The sequence below is a fragment of the Pezoporus flaviventris genome, unplaced genomic scaffold (assembly GCF_033815535.1).
Source record: "Pezoporus flaviventris isolate CSIRO_AGI_PZ_B2104156 unplaced genomic scaffold, CSIRO_AGI_Pfla_v1 ptg000045l, whole genome shotgun sequence".
NCBI classification, from domain to species: Eukaryota; Metazoa; Chordata; class Aves; order Psittaciformes; family Psittacidae; genus Pezoporus; species Pezoporus flaviventris.
The window spans coordinates 15,224,146-15,234,735 of record NW_026892593.1 but is presented as its reverse complement, the minus strand read 5'-3'; the positions used below and the strand labels follow the sequence as shown (position 1 = coordinate 15,234,735).

The window sequence follows — 10,590 nt, the reverse complement described above, 5'->3', positions numbered from 1 at the left end:
ACAGTGACTCACTGTATGCTTGAGATCTTGTAATATTTCTGGATAAGGCTCCTCCAGTTTTGGTGCTCAGTGATGGGTTGGTAATTTCCCTTGAGAAAGATTAGTCATGGTTGTCAGGCTTTTTGGGTGTTGGGGGTGAAGTAGGGTGGATTTTGGGGGGGGGGGGAGGATTTTTTTTTTTTTAATATGTGTAATTTCTACAGAAAGCTGCGTAAAGATGTGATCTGGTGAGACTGACACGTATAATTCCCAGTGGCAGCTGCTGGTCATACTAACTTGCATTTTACAACAGCACTGGTTTGGAAGCAATGCTAAGCTTTAGACTAGGACAGTGTTTAAAGAGAGAAATAGAGCTGAAGTAAGTATACTTGGGTTTTGATCTGAATTGTTTTCATCAGTTAATTGATTTTTTTTAACTGAACAAATTTAATTGATATATGGCAGTACATGAAGAAGTCAGTTGATTGGTTTTGATTAATGGAGCTCTTGAACATTCTTCTACAGTATTTGTATGTTTGTACTTCTGTAGTACTGGTGTGGTCTTCCACATGGGTGGTGCCAGTTACCATAAAGTAAGTGATCTATTATAGTTAATGCTTCCTTTGAAAATCTCATGTCAAGTGGTTGAGTTTTGGTTGTTTTTTTTTTTCCCTGAGCATACTACTGAGGCACTGGCGCAGGTTGCCCAGAGAAGCTGTGACTGCCCCGTCCCTGGCAGTGTTGAAGGCCAGGCTGGATGTTTGAGCAACTTTGTCCAGTGTGAGGTGTCTCTGCCCATGGCAGGGGGTTTGGAACTGGATGATCTTTAAGGTCCCTTCCAACCCAAATCATTCCATGATTCTATGACTTGATCAGTTTCCACTGTTAGAAAGTGCATTTATATGATTACAACTACCTCAAAACGAAGTTTGGACTCTAATAGAGCTGTGATAGCTTACTTAAGAAACCTCTATCACCAGTCTGACGACAGGAAATTATGGTGCTTATTTAACGTCCAATAATATAATAATAAATAGAAATATATAATCTCATAAAGCATGTTTTAGAGAACTATAAAATTGTAGCAATTATGTTGACTTTTACCTGGAATGGCATGGTTACACTTACCACACCACAGAAACCTGATAATATTAGAATACATAGCTCTATTAACTGCCCTTTTTTAACAGCTGTGCCTTGGTAGAGTTGCCCAATTTGCAGTTGAAAATTTTACAGGAAATTAAAAAAGCCTGGAAATTCACTTTGTGCTTTCCCACTGCATGTTGTTCACTCTGTATGCACCTGTCTGTACCTCTTCATTTTTTCATACATCTTATTCTGAAAATTTCCCTAATGGTTACTGATATTTGAGATTAATGAAAGTTGAATGTTTCTTTAAGTGATCTTCTAAGTGGGTTGAAAAACAATCAGTGATTCGGTGTATAATCTGTAGCTTTATATCACAGTTTAATGAAATAGGTGGAACTTTTTTATTTTGCAAAAATACACTGGAAACGTAGAAACTAGGTCTTAAAAATCTGAGTAAATCTGGGACCAGAAAGTCTTCTCACAACCAAGTAATATGAAGAATAAACTTACGAGCTGATGTTGATCTGGTGACAGGCAATGAAAACAGTAACAGCAATTCCTAGAGAAGGCTCCAGACTGCCGGCTTGTGGTGAATGTAGCAACTCTGGTGTAGGAATGGTCTAAAGATACAGATTCTCCATAAAGCATGCAGTCTGAAGTGTACACATGTGAAAGTACATGGTCATTTGGCAAGATAAATACTAGTAAAGTTTGTGCAAGGTATCTTGACAGAAAGAAAGAAAAATGGTTTTTATTTAACTTCAGAAGAGTAATTTTTTTTCTGTGTTTTTTCCCATTTACGCCTTTATAAACTTGTTTATTCACAGTATCTGAAACGGATAAGATCTTTATTTGCACGTTTAACTGAAACTGGTATGAATTAGAAGTGATATGACATTAAATGAATATAACAAAGTGACTTCTCACTCCAGTCTCTGGAGCAAACTTCCAGTACATGGGTCATAGAATCATAGAATAGTTAGCATTGGAAAGGAACCTTAAGATCATCCAGTTCCAGTCCCATGCCATGGGCAGGGATACCTCACCCTACAGCCCGTTATGTTTTGTAGATTATTGTAAAGCTAAGAGAGCATGCTCCTAAAGAAACAGTTCTCTGAAGAATAGGTGTTACAGGCTCAGAGAAGAAGGAAACGTCACTGCAATAACCGTAAGTATCCAACTTTCTGTCATTCTCAGTATTGGTGTGTGCACTAAACTCGGAAGGCTCCCAGGGAGGGTATAACGAGAGCTTAAAACCAGTTGGAAACTAGATTAAATTCTTGTATCCCTTCCTAGTGTGACAGAACTTAAAATGTGCCTTAAATATACCTATTTCTCTGTCAATATTATGTGATTATTGTAGATGTTTAGCTGATGCAGACACAGCTTTGTGTTCTGAGGTCCCAGAGTCTCTTCAGCCACTGAGTCACATTTTAATCTGATTTTTTTGCTTCCTTCCATCCATTTCTTTCTTGATAGTAAAGGTAACACAGATATTGCATTAATAAATCAATGTAGTTCTGTCTTTCTGAATTTATATACCTTTGGAAACATTAAATGTTACAATGGCATATTGATACTACCAGTACTAACCATTTTGCTGCTCTTTATCTTCAGACCTGCTCTGATAAGCTTATTTTCCTTACTGAATCACTCAAACCTTTGGCTTCACCTCTAGCGACTTCAGCATCAGTGGTGCATTTTCTATATGAAATCATGAAGACAAAAACTATATCAAGAAGTAATAGTTCTTAAGCACAAAGAATTGCTGCCTTTTATATAAGCTGAGGTAATATAGTTAAAATGATCTCTTTTCCTCCTTGTATAGACTCCAGCCTTTTCCAGGACCCTATCTAGACACAGCCAACTTAATGATCAAAACCTTAAAATAGAGATCAGAAGTACTAAATTTGGATGTTGAATTCAGTATCAGAGTGGTATGATTTCTAAGAACACTTAACAAAGGCGAGTGGTTACATATTTAGCATACATACCCTATGAACTTCAGCAGGCACTTGGCTCTGCTTATCAGATCCAAGGTGTCAAGTTGGGTGCTCGAATAAAGAACAAGCAATTACACAGTAGTTATGAGCAACTTTAAGCAGCATTCACTGCCAAAGCCATGATGCCTTTGTACTTTTACATAATTATTTCATTTGTTACAAACACAATTGTGTCTAATCTCTTTATAGTCCTGGATTTATAGCCCATCAGAGGTGTACATTGTTGGTTTTTGACTTGGAATTGAGCATATGATAGCATGTTCACAGGACTTACTCACCCTTCATGTGGAGCAAGTATGGTGCAGGAATATGTCTTTCAGGAATGCTCAGTTTGAAGTTCCTATTCTAGCATTTTTTGAGCCTGTTGAGATTCTGTCTGCATTATGAAGCCAGATTATATATCGGAACTGATCTACTTATGCGTGAGCTTGGAAGATCTCTTTTTTTTTTTTAAGCCAGCATCAGGCACTGACTGAGGTGGTAGACATGTCTGAGACAAAGCAAAGAAAACATGTTGAGCTCATTACTGTTTGTTAAATGATACATATGAGTTGGGCCTCTGAACAGAGGAAGCTACAAGCTGTGTCCAGTTCTCTTGTTTCGGGTTTTTTTGTGGATGTCGTGTATTGTGTCTTGCTTCTGACTTACTTTTTCACTCTGTTCTTCCCCCCCTGATTTTGATGTCACCTTGCTATGTAGTCCTTCCCCATGTAAATGAGGTTTTAGTTCTGAATGGGCCCATCTATTTTGGGATTTCTTTTGCAGTAAATGACTAGGGATTCTAACAGCAAAGCTTCCTCTGTTGCATACCGCCTTAATCATCTGCAGACCAGGTTTGTCCTCTAGAATGAATGAGGATGAGGTAGTAAAGTAATTAAGACTGGATTTGTGTCTCATTGCTGATTGAATTTTAACTTAATTATACTAAGGCTGAAGTATTAACTCATGGTAAACACTGGAGATCGTTTCTTGGAGATACATACTTTTGAGTGACCTAACTAGAAAAACAACTTCACTCTCAGTTTATACTTCATCATATTACACTTGCAAGTTTTGATATCGACAGCAAGGAATTGAGAATAGAGAAATCTCTCAAAGAGATTTAATAAGTAAAATAAGGCTTATCTATTGTTCAACTTCATGAAGGTGGTAACTTTTCTTGGATTGGATGAAGGCTGTGTAGGGGATCTTTTCCAGTGAAGAGGAAAGGATCAGGGAATAGAAAAGGATTATCTGAAAGAGCAATAATGCATTTGCAGTAATGTTGTTTTCATGGGTTATGCTGGTTTAAGAAGTTACCTGTGTTTGTACTAAATGAGTCCATACCTGATGAGGATAACCAAAGGGAGAAACTGGAAGTACAAATACTGAAATGGATGTTTGATTTGAGAAATATATTGTGATATTTGTATAGAGAGCACTTTGGTTTCCGCTCGCTGTGGCTGCCTTTGGCAAAAATTTTCAATTCACATAGCTGCTTTTATATGTTGCATAAACTTTTTATAAATTCAGTCTTTATCTGCTGCTAAGGTTTTGTCAAAATCCAATGTAAATTGTTTAGACGCAGTGTTTTGTAATTCTTTGGTAGGCAAGTATGATATTTTTAGAGCTTTTCACATAACAATTACTGTTCTGCTTCTTGATTCCTACCCATTACCCCTGACATTTTGTCTTTGCCCATAACTTGTCTCAGTTAGTTATGCTATGTAAATTGACAGACATACCAGTTCTGAACATGCAGCTTCTTCTGTCAGCTAAACTAATGATGGTGAATAACTAGGGATGCTGAAAGGGCACTCTCAAACCCTGGATTTATTTTCCTGATGCCTCCCTGGTGCTGGCAGTCGTTTCCATCTGATTGTACAGGGAGGCAGTTCTGGGAGCTAAACAGAAGCTTGGTGACTTGTTAATGAAGGGTTATGCTGATGGCAGATACCATTTGGCAGGAATAGCCTCCCATAAAGACCTTTGCAGGTGGAGTTACTACGCAGAACACAATAAAGGTGCCAAACTGTAAACACTAGGAATTGAATCATTAATGCCAAAGAGGCAATGACAGGAGAAAAGGGGAATACTGTTCCCTTGTTTATGGCTTTCTGCTCTTCTGTAAACAGCGTTATTACACATAAGAGTGCAAATAACTCTGCTCCAAGGGTTTGTGTGTGATAAAATAATCTCCAGTAGATAGCAGTTTTGCTATTTGGAAGATCTGCAGGTGAGTACATGGGCAAGTTTTGTGCTTTTGTTGCAGCATTTTGTAATTTGGGCATTGTTGTGTTGAACTGTAGTTTACATATGCTTTCATGTATATCCTAATACTGAAGGTTTTCATTGTTTATTTATTTTTTTTAAATCTTTGCAGTGTCCATAGGGGTGAGCTCAAGCCTTGCATTCTGCAACATTTAGGAGCATATCTGGTTGAGAGCATCTTGTAACTGCAAAATCCCAAAGGTACATGATGCTAAAAGGATTCAAGCTAGATAGTGGAAGGGTAAATAAGGCAGGAAGTAAGTTTCCTGTCAACTGTGTATCTCAGTGATGTGCTTAATGTACCTTTCTGTCTGCAAGTGACAATCTGCATACCTCTTCTTGCAGTAGGTGACTCTAGGAAGTAATTGCCACAAATGCTTATATGGAAATGGGGTGAGGGCTTTGAGTAGCAGCTGTACAGCTTGAAGACCACTCTGTCAAATGATCTTTAAGTATTATCTACAGATAACATTCCATAGGACTGCTTAGCAGATGCAACTCACAGAGGTATTTCTTAGCAAGCACACTGATGTTGCTTGAGTTCTTGTGGAGCTCTGATGATAAAAACGCCCTGTCTTTATCAGTACCATAAAAGGCATTGACACAGCCTGCAGTCTATTTTAAAACTCCTCTTTCAGTGAAGACCCTTTGTTTGAATTAACACAAGCTGGTTTTGGAGATCTAAAAGGTCATCTTATAGAAACACTTTGATTCTGAGGATGAGAAAGATGGCACGTGTAGGAAGTAAGAGTGAGGCTATGAGGCAAGGATCTTTGATTCATTACCAGCTGGTGAACATGGATGAACACTGATAATCACCCTTTTGTCATAATACGGCTAAAGGTCCAGGATCAGAGGAATGAACAGGAAAATGCAGACTATTCTTTCTAACCAGAGAACAAGGGAAATATTTAGTAAATGTGTAAGGGTAAAAAGCGCTAACACTTTTCTTCCATATTAGAAGCCAAAATGTTGATCCCTGTTCTGGAATTGTCATCTAGGAATTTGGACCATATATCCCACTTAGTCTAGTACAAAAAAAGAAGTCAGCCTTTCTGCCAAAGCACCCACGATGACTAGGAGATTGATCAGTGATACATGGATTTGTCTTTATATACAGCAGTTCACAAAGATGAGCCAGAAGAGGTGGAGAGACACTACACCACCTGACAGAGTGCAGATAAACAGCTGTGATTTTTTTTGTCAACATACTGCTCTTATGTGTCTTTTGACAGGGTTGCAGCATCTTTTCCACAGCGCATGCTGTCCTGGCTTCTGTGAGGTTTGGGAACAGCCCTTCCTTTGAGAACAACCAGCCTTGCAGAGTCATGCCTGTGAGTATTTCACCAGTGCCATATATCACAATTGATGAGGTGAGATCGAAAAGCATCCCCTTGCAGGATGAAAGGACCATGGTAATGTTCTATATCATGAGACAGTATTTTGGAGGGGAATATAAATCATGCATAGAGGAGTTTCAAGGTATAAAATGTTCAGTGACTTGAAAATAGATTGGCTTGAGGCATCATATGACTTAGCAAGGTTAGGCAGATCTGTCATTGCGATAGGAAGAAGACCCACACACGTATGTTGTGGCAGTCTAGAACCTGTCTTGGAATGGAAAGTTTCTTGCAGGTTCTAAAGCATATGTGGAGTGGGCTCTGCCACTTGCTTGTTCCTTCACCAGCCAGCTGTTCTGACCAGGAGAGGGATACAGAGTTCCATTCAAGGAAGATAAACACCACTGCCCATGTTTAAGTGCTGCAACAAGACTCAGTTGATCTTTACTAATCTGTAAAACAAAGGTGATAATACGTAGGTGATACACTTTAGAAATGTGTGTGAAGTTTAATACTGCAAGGAAAGAGGAGGATGCTGAAGCAGTTAAATAGTGTTTGGTTTTTTTTAAATGATCTGTACTTCTTGAAGCATTTCTTTTGAGAATTTGGTAACTAGTGCAAGTGAAAGCTGGTAGGCAGAAGATTCTCCTTCTGTAGAAGTCTTCCATGCAGGGTGAATCAGCAGTGGCAGTTTGAATGAAAACTTGACTCTGCCAAGTAGGGGTGAGAAGATTCTGATGGACAGGGCCTGAAGCCACATGCTCATGTTGAGCTAGTGCCACAAAAGGTAGTGAGGGTCCTGCTGCCAGCAAACTGTGGTTCAGAGGGACAGTTATTTTTTTTTCTTGAAATTGTATGGTATCCCAATAGAATTATTTCTTCCTTAACCAAAAGTAGAAAGAACTCTATTTCGAGGCACCATGTCTTACCTGTGAGATGGAGAAGGCAAAGGAAAAGTATCCTTCAGATTATAGAAGCGTGTGCTGAGGACTGGTAAAATGCCCCAGATGCTGCTATGTTCTGAAATTTTGAAATAATTCAGACTAACATACTAATATTTAATGAGGAGAGGTTGAGGATCCTAATCTGGTAGCCTGTCATAAGGTCAATGAGAAATGATTTGAAAGCGTAAGGCTCCTGATACAGAACTATGTGTTGAGCCTGCCCTGATCTTTGTGCCATTGGTCTGAAGTTCCGTATCAAGGCGTAACACCTATTCTGTGCCAGAGCCTGAACCATCTGTAGCAAAAACTCCTCTCCTTCTTACTGAGAATAATTGAGAGGATCTAGAACACTGATGAACCGTGCGTGCATGTTAATAATCTGAGGTGGAGACATCATCTTCAGTATGGGAACCAGGAAATGAAGCTCAGCAGTTCTTCGAAGCTCTGTAGAAATCTGAGGAGCAGGGAGGCCTATGTGGATCAGAAACTTTTTATCTCAAATCTGTTAGGAGGTCAAGTTCTGGCACTGTACCATGCTGCTGTGATTGCTAAGGCTGTGCTATGAGTCCTTGGTCAACAGGTTGTGGGAATCTGATGCAGCCACTGTCTTTTTAATGAAATAATTTTGGAACTGCCGCTTCCTGGTTTTATCGGCATGAAGGTCAAGACCTTATACCTTATGGATGGAGTGCTTTTGCCAGATGTGCCCTGTGTTCACGGCAGGCAGAGCTGGAAGGTGAATCTCAAGAAAAAGTCATGTAAGTAGAGCTTACTAGAGAGAATAAAAAATGAATTTAAACTACATAAAGATGATTAAATAATGCAAATACCAATAAGGAACACTGTATTATCAGAGGGATGTCCAGCTCAGAAGAGAGTCCTGTAGTCCACCTGACAGAAAAAAGGAACTGGAAAGGCACCAGACTTAGTTGCGCATCAGATATGTGAGAGTATGGACACCGTCAAGTGCCCTGTGGAAAACCTGTCTCTAGTTCTAAAGCATTTGTACAGCTGCAGGGCAGATACACACATGGATTATCACTTAAAAGATAACATGTTTGCTACCATAGATACTATTAGCTTCTTGACAACATTCGTAATTTTTAGTCATTTTTATACTTTGTGAACTAAAGGTATATGATTTAGCATGCTGCTCTATCTTTAATACTTTCTGCCATAGAGCTGAATTCCAGAGCAACACTGGTAACTTAAATCGGACTTCTGAGACTGGTGGTAGGATCACTTAAGTGATACTGTCGGAGAGCAATTCCTCACAGGCAACTACACAAATAACCAGATGGCCTCTGCAGTTCATATAGTCTTTTTTTATATTGGAATTTGAAGTTACTGGGCCTATCTGATCCTAAAGGTCTGTTTCTACACTGAGTGCGCTGCACTCAGGTTTTAATAGCTTCTGGTTTGTTAAGAGGTCAGTGTGCTGGATAGTCCCTGACGGGGAAAAAGGAGTTGGGAAGTGCCCATTCTACAGGATTTCATTAGCAAAGTTACTGAAGTTTTATGGACTTTCACTCACTCTTTACAAGTAATGACAGGTGTATCTATTTCTTATTTCCTAGTCCTACATTTTTTTGTAGGACCAACTGCTGTTTGAGGCAAGCAGCACAGTAGTACTAGAGAAAATGTAAAAATTAATTGGTAAGCTGTTCTGAAGAAGGCTTCACTTAGTCTACAGCTATTACAGATGGGCAAAGAGAATCATACCTGTTCCTGACACTTTGCTGCTTACTGCACCCAGGACTTGTTCTGCATAATTGGCAAAGGCAAGTGTTTGTCTTGGGCTGGGCTGGCTGAGAGTTGCTTTTAAGCATGTGGGTGCAGCTGCCTCGCAATATATTGCAGCAAAATCCTCTACATCTCGAGTACGGCCGTAATGGCTGTCTAAAAATAATACATAACAAAGGGTGTCCTTTTCAGGGAGAGACAGAAATAACTTGTCTTGCTTTTGGCAAAACGTACGGCTATTACCGGTGAGTTTACTAGCAGCCGCCTGACCCCGAGGGCGCGCAAGAGCTAACTTTCAATCAGATTTTCTGTGTGCGAACCTCGAGCTTGGACTTCCCCCAAAGAAATAATAAATACCACTCGCTTGTAGTTCTGAGCCGTGGTTTTGTAACCAGCCGCGTCCCGCCCTGCCGCCCCTCCCCGCGCCGCTTCCCGCGCTCGGCCGTTTCAGCGTTCTCGCTGGGCGGGAACGCGCCTCTCTGCCCGCCGCGTTCTCGCCTTGTCCCCCGAGGTAAGGCCCGGCTCGCACCGGAGCAGCGCCCGTGCGGCGATCCGCCATTCGGGGCCGGAGGAGCGGCTGTGCGCAGGTCCCGCCCCGCGGTGGCGGCGGGGCTGGGCGGTGCCTGGCGCCCTCACGTCCCTTCGCTCCCTTCTCTCCTCCCTCCCTCCCTCCCTCCCTCTCTCTACCCTCCCTCCCCCCCGTCGGCGCAGCGCTGTGGTGAAGCCGCATTGTTTGTGCCGAGGGGGGAGGGGAGCTTCTCAGCCCCGGGAGCTGAGCGCCGAGCCCGCAGCCGGACCGCGACCTGCGCCGCGCCTCACGAATGCGCCGCGCCCGGCTGCAGCAGCAGCCCTGCACCCAGCGCCGGGTAGCCGCCGGCAGCGCGGTTCCCTCAGCGCCCGCTCGGCCGCCCGCGGCTGCCGGACGCGGGAGCAGGCGGCAGTGCCGGCGGGACCTCCGCCATTAAACCGGCCGCAGCGTCGGCCGCAGCGGCGGAGAGGGAGGTCTGTCAGCCGCGCTTCGGCGGCTCCCACAGCGTGAGTGAAGCCAGGCGGGCGGCGGGGGCCGGCGGGCGGGTGGGGGCTGCGGGGCTGGGAGCCGGTAGGTCCCGTCGCGAGGAGACGGGAGACCGGCGGAGGGAAGGGGAGGGCAGGGAGAACTGGGCACGGCGGCGGTGGGGGAGAGGCGGCCGAGGGGCGAGGCAGGCGGGCGCGGAGGCTGCGCGGGGGGGAGCGGAGCGCGGC

General features: G+C 42.5%; 1 protein-coding gene across 8 annotated transcripts in view; it reads left to right on the top strand.

Annotated features, from left to right (window-relative positions):
• Positions 1-4,612: 4,612 nt before the first annotated feature.
• The window catches only part of BRD1 (bromodomain containing 1), a 66,965-nt gene continuing 60,987 nt past the window's right edge, over positions 4,613-10,590 (top strand). For 2 of the 8 annotated variants that reach the window (XM_061467503.1, XM_061467497.1), the window contains exon 1: positions 10,018-10,383. The gene's annotated coding sequence lies outside the window, so the exon portion shown is untranslated. Of the gene's footprint in view, positions 6,695-9,936; positions 10,384-10,590 lie in introns of those variants that run through there. The other 6 variants (XM_061467499.1, XM_061467498.1, XM_061467504.1 and 3 more) reach the window with 6 other exon arrangements.